The sequence below is a fragment of the Pteropus vampyrus genome, unplaced genomic scaffold (assembly GCF_000151845.1).
Source record: "Pteropus vampyrus isolate Shadow unplaced genomic scaffold, Pvam_2.0 Scaffold515, whole genome shotgun sequence".
In the NCBI taxonomy this organism is placed as follows: domain Eukaryota; kingdom Metazoa; phylum Chordata; class Mammalia; order Chiroptera; family Pteropodidae; genus Pteropus; species Pteropus vampyrus.
The window spans coordinates 85,172-95,918 of NW_011889296.1; the positions used below are offsets into that span (position 1 = coordinate 85,172).

General features: G+C 42.9%; 1 long non-coding RNA gene across 1 annotated transcript in view; it reads left to right on the forward strand.

Moving 5' to 3' along the window:
• Positions 1 to 6,593, forward strand: part of LOC111733025 — a 76,125-nt gene extending 69,532 nt beyond the window's left edge. Inside the window, exon 3 of the long non-coding RNA XR_002777812.1 lies at positions 6,435 to 6,593. This is a non-coding gene — a long non-coding RNA (uncharacterized LOC111733025). The remainder of the gene's footprint in view (positions 1 to 6,434) is intronic.
• The last annotated feature ends 4,154 nt before the right edge of the window (positions 6,594 to 10,747 follow it).

A 10,747-nucleotide genomic window follows, 5' to 3' on the forward strand; every position in this document is an offset into this window, starting at 1 on the left:
CCAACTCCCTATTGTATTACCCCAGCCTCCTTTGCTCATTGTTAGTACTTGCCTGGCTCCTAAAGGTATTCTGAAATTCTGATATACTGTATGCTTGCTTAAGTGTCCAGCTGTATCACAATTTCTTGGAGGAAAGAAATTCCATTTTAAATTTATTTTGTTTCTCCCTTGCTTCTCTGTACATAGTAGATGTCCAATAAATATTGAGAGAGTAGAGAATTTCCTGAAAGAGCAGTCAACCTCTGGATGATTCTAGAATGTGTAAAAATTTACTTTTCTACAAGGTAAGCTTTGTAAGTGAAACATTTGTTGAGAAAGTACCATGTGCTTAACTCTGTGTTAGATGCCTTAGAACAACGGATAAGGAAACCAATGCTCAGAGAGAGCCTACAAAGTAGGGCTGGAGCTATAAATCTGGTAGTTTCTGGGATAAGTAAGGGCTAATGCGTATGTTCAATGAGAAAGCTGTCCTAAGCATCAGTGCTGGAAGCAGAGAGGAGCTGCCCCTGGCACTCTCTGGTAACATTTGTGCACAAATTCTGAGAGTTACTTTGTTTGGATAGAAATTGAGCATTTATTAAATGCCTTTCTGTGCTGGGCATTTATCAAATTACTGTAGTTATTCTTGGACTATCAGGGATTCTGAGCATCCTGGCATCCTACTGAAAAGATGAGGGCAATGTACATAGACTGAGTCTAATTGTTGATGGGATTTGGAGCCCATTTGGTGAGTCACACTCAGTTGAGAGAAGCGTCTGCTGACTCCCTTGCCTGTCTGTGCATGGAGATTGTGCTGTTCCCTCACACCATCACTGGTGGTACTGATGTGTGGCGCGAGATGGGAAAATATGGAGAAATTATGCATGTTTAATTGCACAGCAGCAAGCAGAAAGGAATGTGAGAATACCAAAAACTCCCAGTGGGCCAGAAGTCTGGTGTCATGTGTTGCTAAACAGCTGCAGGAAAATTTGTCTGGACCCTTGGATGCAGAGAGGTGTGTTTACCAGACTTCGGTTCTGAGTAACTTTGAGGGCAAAGAGGTTGTACAGGAAATGGACCTGGTGCATCTAGGGGTTTGACTCTGGAGCCTTTGTGTGCCTCCAGCCACCACTAGTTCCAGCTATGCTAGGAGAGGAGGGAGGTAGGAAGGTTTCAACCCCATCAGGATCCTCCAAGCATGATGGTGCTGACAGTCCCTGCTTAGGGCCACCAAAATGCTCAGGTTCAATTGGGTGGGCTGAACCTTGGGGAAGGACAAAGCTCTTCGGCCTAAAGGAGGCAAGGCAGGGCAGGGGGGGTAGCAGGGGTGCGGGGAGGGAAGCAGCACAGAAACTCAGCTAAGAGTACATATGGGGGCTTTTGTCCTTCAGATTCTATAGAAAGTATGGAATCCATAGCCTTGGAATCACCTAGAACTGTGTTCAAGCCCCTCCTGTATTCCTACCAAGTGTGGCCTTGGGCACGTCACTTAATCATTCTAAGCTAAAGTTTCTTTCTCTCTGTGTGCAAGGAGTCATGAGGTGATGTTTGTCTAGAGCCTGGCCTGTATTTCAAGAGATGGAAGCTCTGAACTCTAGATTGATGCAGCTGAGCAATAAACTCTCATATTGGTTGTCGCTCACTGTGCACTCACTATGGGCCAGACAGTATGCTAAGCCTTTTAAATTCATTATCTTTTTAATCCTTAAAAGAAAAAGAAATCTAGTTACAGAGAGGAAGAGTAACTCACCAAAGGTCATCCAGCTAATAATGACAGAACCAGTACAAGCTCTGTGCAGAACAGTTCTGGATGCTACTAACCAGACCACCTGCCAAGCATTAGACTACTCCCCACTGAGGAAACTTGAGACTTAGGAGGCACTGGGGTCAGGTACAGAGCGTGGGGCTTCAGACTTCTGGCTCTGCTATTTACTATCTATTTACTATTCTGTGTGGCCTTGGGCAAGTTACTCAACCTCTCTGAGCTTCAGTTTCCTATCTGGAAAAAGTGTGAGGCCAAAGCCTCTGGCAGCCTATCCTGTGGGAGGAGGTAGAGTGAAAGGAGCTTAGAATCTCCTAGAGACAAAAAATAAGAAGCCATGGATGTACCTGTGGCTTTATGAGGTGGAGGCAGATCTGGAACAGAAACTCGCCAGAGTGAATGTCCTTGGCTTACACTCCTCATTTAGAGAGAGCCCAGGTGGGCTAGATGGACAGGAGTATGCCCACACCATGAGCTGCTGTTGCCACCTAGGGGACAAGCAAGGACCAGGAGCCCAAGCTGGGCTATCGCTGAGCAAAACACCACATTCCCGTCTCCTGCTGGCTTCCGGAGTGGAAAGGGGCGGCCAAGGCTCGCTCCAGGAATGGGGAGGGGACGGAGGAAAAGCAACTGAGCACTGCCTCTGGTTTGGAGGTTATAAATAAATCCATCTGGAAGTGTTTGGGGCTATGGGAGCCTGAGGCCGGCCCCTGCAATTCAGGCCATGTGGCACATATTTCCATTCACACTAGACCGCCTTGATCCCAGGAGACTGTCTGATTGGGCCTGTCTGCTCCAGCCCTGGCTCGAGCAGGGCAGGAACCTCTCAGCCCCAAATCTGCTTCCAGCCCCTGCTCAACCCTCCACTCCTCCCAGCTCAATGCCAGCAAGATCATGTCTGAGAAAGTGCTTTGAAAACTTTTCCGTGCTATTCAAGCCTTTGAATGAATGAATAAATTTTCTATTACGACTTGAACTGGAAGTCCCCCTTGCGAGTCAGAGGCCGCATAGTGGTTAGGGAAGGTGTGGCATTCTTCACTTTTAGCCTCCATCTCAGGATCCTCTGTACCCATTCCAGCTAAGACTGGCTGACATGCAAAGGTAGTGCCCACGTCTTCTTCATCTTTCCATCCCCAGCACCAAGGGTAGTGCCCAGCAAGTGTTGGGAGCACAGTAAAGAACAAAATACAGTCTTTGCCCTCCCTGAGTTTGTACTCACACTGTTTCTCAACAAGAGGGCTATTAGCACTTTGAGTGAGACAGTTATTTGCAGTGTGGGACACTCTTGTGCATTGCAGGAAATTTAACATCCTGACTCCTGGCCCTAGGTGCCACTAGTACCTTGGAGTCATTGTGACAACCAGAAATGCCTCTACACATTTCCAAATATTTCTTGGGGCCAGGAAGATCCAGCCCTGGCTGAGGGCCACCACTGAGGAACTTGACAGTGAGTGAGTGAAAGAAGGCCATCCCCAAGATGTGAACATGTTGCATCCTTTAAGTCTACATATAAATCACTGGTTTAGAACCAGGAGATTATGTTTGCCCTAAATTGTGTAAAGTGAACCTTTGGTTGGTGACTTAAGCACTGGTTGCCTGTAACATAGCTGAGGTGTACAGTTCTCCCGAGCTAAGCTAGGGCTGAGGCACAGGTACCATCATAGCAGTTTTGGACATGATGATTAATTGGGAATGTACAGAAAGCAGCCAGGATCTGGCCCCAGGGGCAAATGACAGATCTGACCTCAAGATACAGATTTGTAGTAAATCCACATTGAGGTGGGAGTTAGAGTTGAGGCCCAGGATCCACTAAGATCGTTGAGGGAGATGGTACTGGGGAATGGTGGAGAACGAATCCAGGAGAAAGGTCAGAGCTACAGAAGTAGGCCCTTGAGCCTTCTTATCTCTGCTCCTTCATTTCCGTTTCCGCCGTCAACACCCCAGTTGAGGACCATTGCAGCATCAACCTAACTGGCTTTTGTTCTTCTGGTCTTTACTTTCCAGAATTATCTTTCTAAGACACTGCTTTCAACATGTTCCTTCCCACCATCCACCAGATCCAACTACAGCCATGCACTCTAACCCCCTGCAGTCCATTTTCCCTTCAACATGGCACTCCCTTGGTGAGCAAGCTCCAGATTCTTCTTTCAAGATTCATCGTTGCTCATCTCCATACCTTCTCGTCTGGCTAGAGAGACTCCCAAACACACATGGCCCTACTCTCCACCATGCCACCTCCTCCCTGTGATGCCCTTTAACCCTCTCTCCATTTGGAAAAATTCATTAAGGCTTCAAGACGCAGGTCAAGTCTCCCCTCTTTTATTAAACTTTCCCTGACCCCTCTGTACCCACTCCAGATCTTTGCATACTCCATGGAGCTGTCTGTCTGTCCCTCTGCAAGGGCAGCAGCCAGGTCCCATTTAGCTTGATAATCCCATCACCCCGCCACGGTGAAGGAATGGGGGGAAGTGGGCTTGGAGATGGGCTGGTACTACAGTGCAAAGAGAAGTGGACCATAAATCCACTTGAGACACTTTTAACTGCTCTTCTCATAAACACTGTCTTCAGAAGAGGGTTTGTGAAAGACCTAGAGAAGAGAAAGGGAAAGACAGAGAGCCAAGGCAAGGAACAGGCATGAGCAGTAGTATGGAGATGAGAGGCTGAAAGGGTGAAAGAGGAAGTCACAGCAAAGGTCTGCATCCACAGCTCACATACACAAGAGATTCAAATAACCTGCAATAAAATAACAGATTTGAGGTTCTGAAAATGAAAGCCACTGCTTAGGCAGATCAGCTGAATGTCCAGCTAATCAATAGGCATTAGTGTCCCTCAGGGCCAAGCTATGCATGGAACCATGTCCTGCTAGGATCAAATGTCAGCTAACCAGGACTCCTGTTTAGTAAAGAGCAGAAAACAACACTGGCATGAAAGATGTGAAGAATTCCTCAGATTGCTCTTCTTAAGGGTACCAGGGACCACTGGAGCCCCATGGTTGCCCCACACCAATGGCCTGGCTCTTACCAAAGAAAAGTGGACATAAGAAAAAAAACAAACATGTGGGTGACTAGTATCCCAGAGGCCATGCAGACACCTTTTACACGCACGAGCTCACTTTATCCTTAATGCAACACTGTGAGGTGTGTCTTGTCCATATTTTATAGATTACAAAATTGAGGTCTTGGCGGGGGGTGGTTAAGAATCTTACCCAAGTGCACACATCTTGAAAGTCTGGGACCTAGGATCCCACATCAGGTCATCCCCTCCTAGATTGGCAAAAATTTGTTTTACAGTCTTGCTGACTTGGGCTGTGGAGCTGACCTCTTTGGATTAATTTCTTTGAACATAAACAAAATACTATCAGTTTTTCCTGGCTCTGGAATGAACCTTCAGAATCATGTGGTGTTCTTTAGTTTCCAGCTGGGTACCTTTGCTGGTGGATCACAATATGAAGCAGCAGGCCTTATCCTGAGAATTAACAATGTACGCCCAAAAATGCCAGGATGCTTTTGATTTCCAGAAGATACTTCAGGCTGGGAGTTATCTGCCTATCGGACCAAGTTTTCTATTTTCTCTTTCCTCCCAATGATCTGCCTATAGTTGATGGTTGCCTGCTTTCCTAGGCAAATTTAAAAATTCTTATCAAAATCATGGAACCTTTGAGCTGTTGCCTACAGTGTGTTGTGACCACCCCTTGGACCCATTCTTATCCATTTGCTGCCAGCCTGAGAGTGATTTTTGTAAGCAGAAGACAGGAGGTATGGACAGGGCAGATGCGGACAGTGTTTTCCAGAATCGTGATGTGACATGGTTAGGCCAGCTCATTGGAGGAGCCAATGGAAGTAGAGTAGCTGGACCCAATTAGGGCAAAATGGCACCCAGCAGGACCTGCATAGGGTTGTGGCTTTAGAGTGGGGTCGGTTGGCTAGAAAAGTCAATGACAATAGTTTTCTGGAGTCAGGTACAGTCTGGGAACATTTTGGGTTGAGCCATTGGGCTTGAGTTGTGTTTCCCACACAAGTCATGGGGTCTTAGGGTTCTCATGGTGCCTGTGGGGCCTTCTGAAATCTTGTCGAATAACATTTTCAGTGATATACAATAACAAACAGGATAACAAGTTTCTGGTTTGGGCTTTTGCTCTGGTTGTTTTAGTGAACAGGATTCTTCTGCACCACCTTCCAACCACTTCTCACCACTTCCGCTGCTACTACCCGAGTCCAAGCCATCATCCTCTCTTGCCTATCACCAGTCTCCTAAAGAGATGCTGTTAAAACATAGTCTGAGTATGTCAGTCTTTTGCTGAACATCCTCCAATCGCTCCATGTTACTCATATTAAAAGTCAGTCATTATGGTAGCCTGCAAGGCCCTTAATACTCTGGTTGCCCTTACCTCTTTGACATTATCCCTACAAATCCTTCCATCACCTTCTCCATTCCAGCCACACAAGTCTCCTGATCATTCCTTAAGCTTTCCAGGCACTTTAAGCTTTCTACTTGCTTTTCTTTCTGCCAGTGTGTCAGTCAGGATCCTGGGAGAGAGTGATTATAGGAACTGGGGTAGGGTTGCTGTATGGAAAGGGCCACCTTGACAGGAGCTGTGGTCTTAGGTAGAGGGATGTGGCCAACTCATGATGACCCTGCATAGAGAGAGCTGATGAAAATCTTATTTTGTTTTTTCCTTCTGATCTCCTTGCAGGTGCCTGCCATTGGTCAAACCTAACCCGAAGCCAGAGGGCAAGGGAACCTGTTGATGCAGTCCACAAAGGTCAGCCTACCAGGGCACACAGCTGGGTGGAGAAGGGTAAAGAAGATCTGGAGGGGCGCATGGAAAATATCCAGAACCGCTGGATAGCTCTGTAGCTAGCTGCCTCCCTCACTTCGTTCACATCTTCACCAAAAGATCTGATTGTTCTCGGTGAGGCCTTCTCTGGCCAGCATTTCTAAAATTTTAGCCCCCCGAAACCAACACCTTATATCTTCCTTCCATGTACTTACTACCACCTAACATACAATTTATCTTGCTTGTCATTTGCTCTCGTACTACAATGGGAGCCCCATACAGGCAGGGACTTTATTTTACTCACTGCTGTTATCAGTGCCTAGAATAGCACATGGCATATAGTAGGTGCTCAGTAAATATACGGTGAATGAATGGCTGCATTCTTAGGAGCCACCCAAGAGTGAGTCTGCTCTCAGCCAGGCAGAAATGGGTATAGATGTCCGATTGTTATTCATGCCTGCTGTTCTCAGGTTCCTCCAAAGAAACTAAATAGCTGCCATATTTTCAGCGCAGAGGATGGGGAGGCCATTGTGGCCCCCAGCATTGAAACTTGCATGACATTTTTTCAACTTGAACCTTATGGAAACTGTTGTTTCATTGGTTACCATGGGCTGAGCTTTGTGTTTTTTAAGTTGTCAGAAGCAGTGAGTAGATTCACAGCCATGGGGACATTGGCACTTCCAGATGGCACTTCCATACCTCAGCAGTAATGCTGGTGGCCCTGTTTCTGAACCAGGTAGGCCTCAGGAGCTACTTCCTTGAGGCTCAAGGGCAGGGGGCATGAGCCGGGTCCCCAGCCACAGTGCTGGTGAAACAGGGATAGGTCACATCACGACAAGCAAAAACAGCTTCAAATTCCTAGAACACTGTAGCTGTGTCCAGGATAATGTTTTTACTCTATACGTAGCATATAAATATATTCTCATTAAAAAAAAAGTCAATCCAGTTACAGTTAAAATACTTTTGCGTCCCCAGCTCTACTCCCCAGAGGTAACCACTGTTACCAGCATAGCGTACCCTCTTCTAATTTTTTTCTATGTGTACATAATTTGGTTGTGTGCAGGTATGTAAAAATAAGTGGTATCATACTGTGTTTACTGATCTGTAACTTGCTTTTTTCACTTAATATATCTTGGAAACCCTGCCATATTAGGACACTTGGATCACACTCGTTCTTTTTTAATTAAACTTTTTTTTATTTTGAGATAATTGTACATTCACATGCAAGTTAAGAAATAATGCAGAGAGGTATCATATACCCTTCACCTAGTTTCTCTCAGTGACAACCTCTTGCAAAACTGTAGTAGAATGTCATAAGCAGGATAATGGCATCGATCCAGTCAAGACACAGAAGATTTCCATCCCCACAAGGGTCCTTTGAGTTACCCTTCAAAGCCACACCCTCTTACCTTTCACCTCCACATTCTCCTTAACCCCTGGCACCCACTCATCTGTCTCTATTTCTAAAATTATGTCATTTCAATAATATTATGCAAATAGAATCATACAGTATTGTTTGTTTTCTTCAGTCAGCATAATTATCTGGGGATTCATTCACTTTGTTATGTGTGTCAATAATCTTTTCCTTTTTATTGCTGGGTAGTTTTCTGTGGCTTAGATGGACCACGGAAAGTGTACCCATTCACCTGTCAAAGGCTTTCTGGGTTGGTTCCAATTTTGGGCTGTTATAAATAAAGCCACTATGAACATTCCTGTAACAGGTTTTTATGTGGACAGACGTTTTCATTTCTCTGGGATGAATGTCCAAGAGTGCATTCGCTGGGGTCATTTGGTATTTGCAACTTTAGCTTTTAAAGGTACTTGCCAAACTGTTTTCCAGAATGGCCATACTATCTCACATTCCCACCAGCAGTATATGAAGTTTCTAGTTTCTTGGCATCCTCACCAGCATTTGGTGTGGTCACTATTATTTTTTTCCATTTTGATAGGTTCATAGTGATATCTTATTGCGATTTTAATTTGCATGTCCCTAATGGCAAGTGATTTAACTTCTTTTCATGTGCTTACTTGCCATCTATACATCCTTTTCAGTGAATTGTGTTTTCATGTCATGTTTTGATTGTCAACTGTAAGATCTAGCTTATATGCCACATCACTTTAATATCTACCTCCATCTTAACATCACCCTCTCCTGTGTGTGTCTTCTCTGTGCGTCTATCACATCAAGACATTTGTCACTTGACTTATGGCCCAGTCGAATAACCAAGAATAACCTCCTCATCTCAAAATCCTTGACTTAATTACATCTGCAAAGACCTGTTTTCCAATGAAGGTCACATTCACAGGTTCTGGGGATAAGGACATGGACATCTCTTTTGAGGGCTACTATTCAACCCACTGCACAAGTCAAAGTCACTTTCTGCCTATGTCCAGTTGCTCCAGTGTCATTTGAAGAGGCCATCTTCCTTCCATTGAATGGCTTGCATCTTTACTGAAAATCAGTTGGGCATATTTGTTTGGGGCTATTTCTGGGTTCTCTATTCTGCTCCATTGTCCTATGTGTCTATCCCTCCAGCAAGACCACACAGTCTTGATTATTGTAGTTACATAATAATTTTTGAAATTGCGTAGAGTGATCCCACTTTATTCTCCTTTATCAAAACTGTTTTGGCTATTCTAATTCCTTTGCCTTCCCATATAAATTTTAGAATAAGTTTATCCCTGTCTGAAATATCCTCCTGGAATTTTGATAGAAATTGTACTAAACCTCTATATAAATTTAGGGGAAATCTCTACTATGTTAGTCTTCTAATCTGTGAACACGGTGTATTTCTCAATTTATTTAGGTTTTCTTTGAATTCTTTCATCAGAATTTTGTAATTTTGAGCACATAAGTCTTATACATAGCTCAAAATATTTACACTTAAGTATTTCAATTTGAGCAATTGTAAATGGTATTCTATTTTTAATTGGCATCCATTTTTTTCATTGCTAATATATAAAAATACGATTTATTTGTGTATGCTTACCCTGTATCCTGCATCTTTGCTGAACTTATTAGTTCTAGGAATTGTTTTGTAGTTTCTCGGTGTTTTCTACATACACTATCATGTCATCTCCAAATAGGGACAGGTTTATTTCTTCCTTTCCAATTTTATGCCTTTTATTTCCATTATGTTAATTTAGAGTGGTGAGGAGAAAAGCATTCAGTCTTTCACCATTAAGTTTAGTGTCAGCTATAAGTTTTTTGTAGATGCTCTTTTTCAAAATAAGAAGATTCCTTTTTTTTCCTATTTCTGAGAGTTTTTTATTTACCATAGTGCATGGGGGCTATGTGCTTTTTCTGCATTGATTGATACGATTATGTGATTGTTCTTTAGTCTGTTAATATGGTGAATTAAATTGATTTATTTTCACATATTAAAACTGTCTTGCATCCCTGGAGTAGACCCCAGTTGCTAATGGCGTATCATTCTTACACATTACTGAATTCTATTTGCTACTGCTCTGTTGAAGAGCTTTGCTTCTATATTCATGAGGGATATTGGTCTGTAGTTTTCTTTTTGTGTGTGACTATCATCTGTTTTTTGCATCGAGATAATACTAGCTTCTTAAATAAGTTGGGAAGTATTTTCTCCTCTTCCATTTTCTGGAAGAGATTGTGTACAATTGCTGTTAATTCTTTAAATGTTTGGTAGAATTCTCCAGTGAAACCATGGGACCTGAAGATTTCTTTTTGGGAAATTTGAATTGAATTCAATTCAATTTTCTTAATAGTTACAGGCCTATTCAAAGCATCTGTTTCCTATTGAGTGTTTTGGGAGTTTCTGTTTGTCAAACTATTGGTTAGTTCCATCAAAATTCTCAAAGCATGTAGAGTTGTTCTTAGTAGTCCTTTATTATCCTTTTGATGTCTGAAGTGTCTATAGTGATATTCATTTTTTTCCTGATATTAGTAATTTGTATTTTTTTCTTTGTAAGTCTTACTAGAGTTTGTCAATTTTACTAATCTTTTCAAAGAATCAGCTCTTTGTTTCATTGATTTTCTCTAATTGTTTTCCTGTTTTCAATGTTATTGATTTCTGCTCTTATTTTAATTTCCTTTCTTGTTTGCTTTGGCTTTATTTTATTTATAATTTATTTTATTTTAGCTTTATTCTTATTTTCCTAGTTTCTTAAATTACCAATCGAAGACCTTTTTTTCTAGTATAAACATTTTATGCTATACGTTTCCCTTTAAAATTGCTTCCTACAAATTTGTTTGCTTT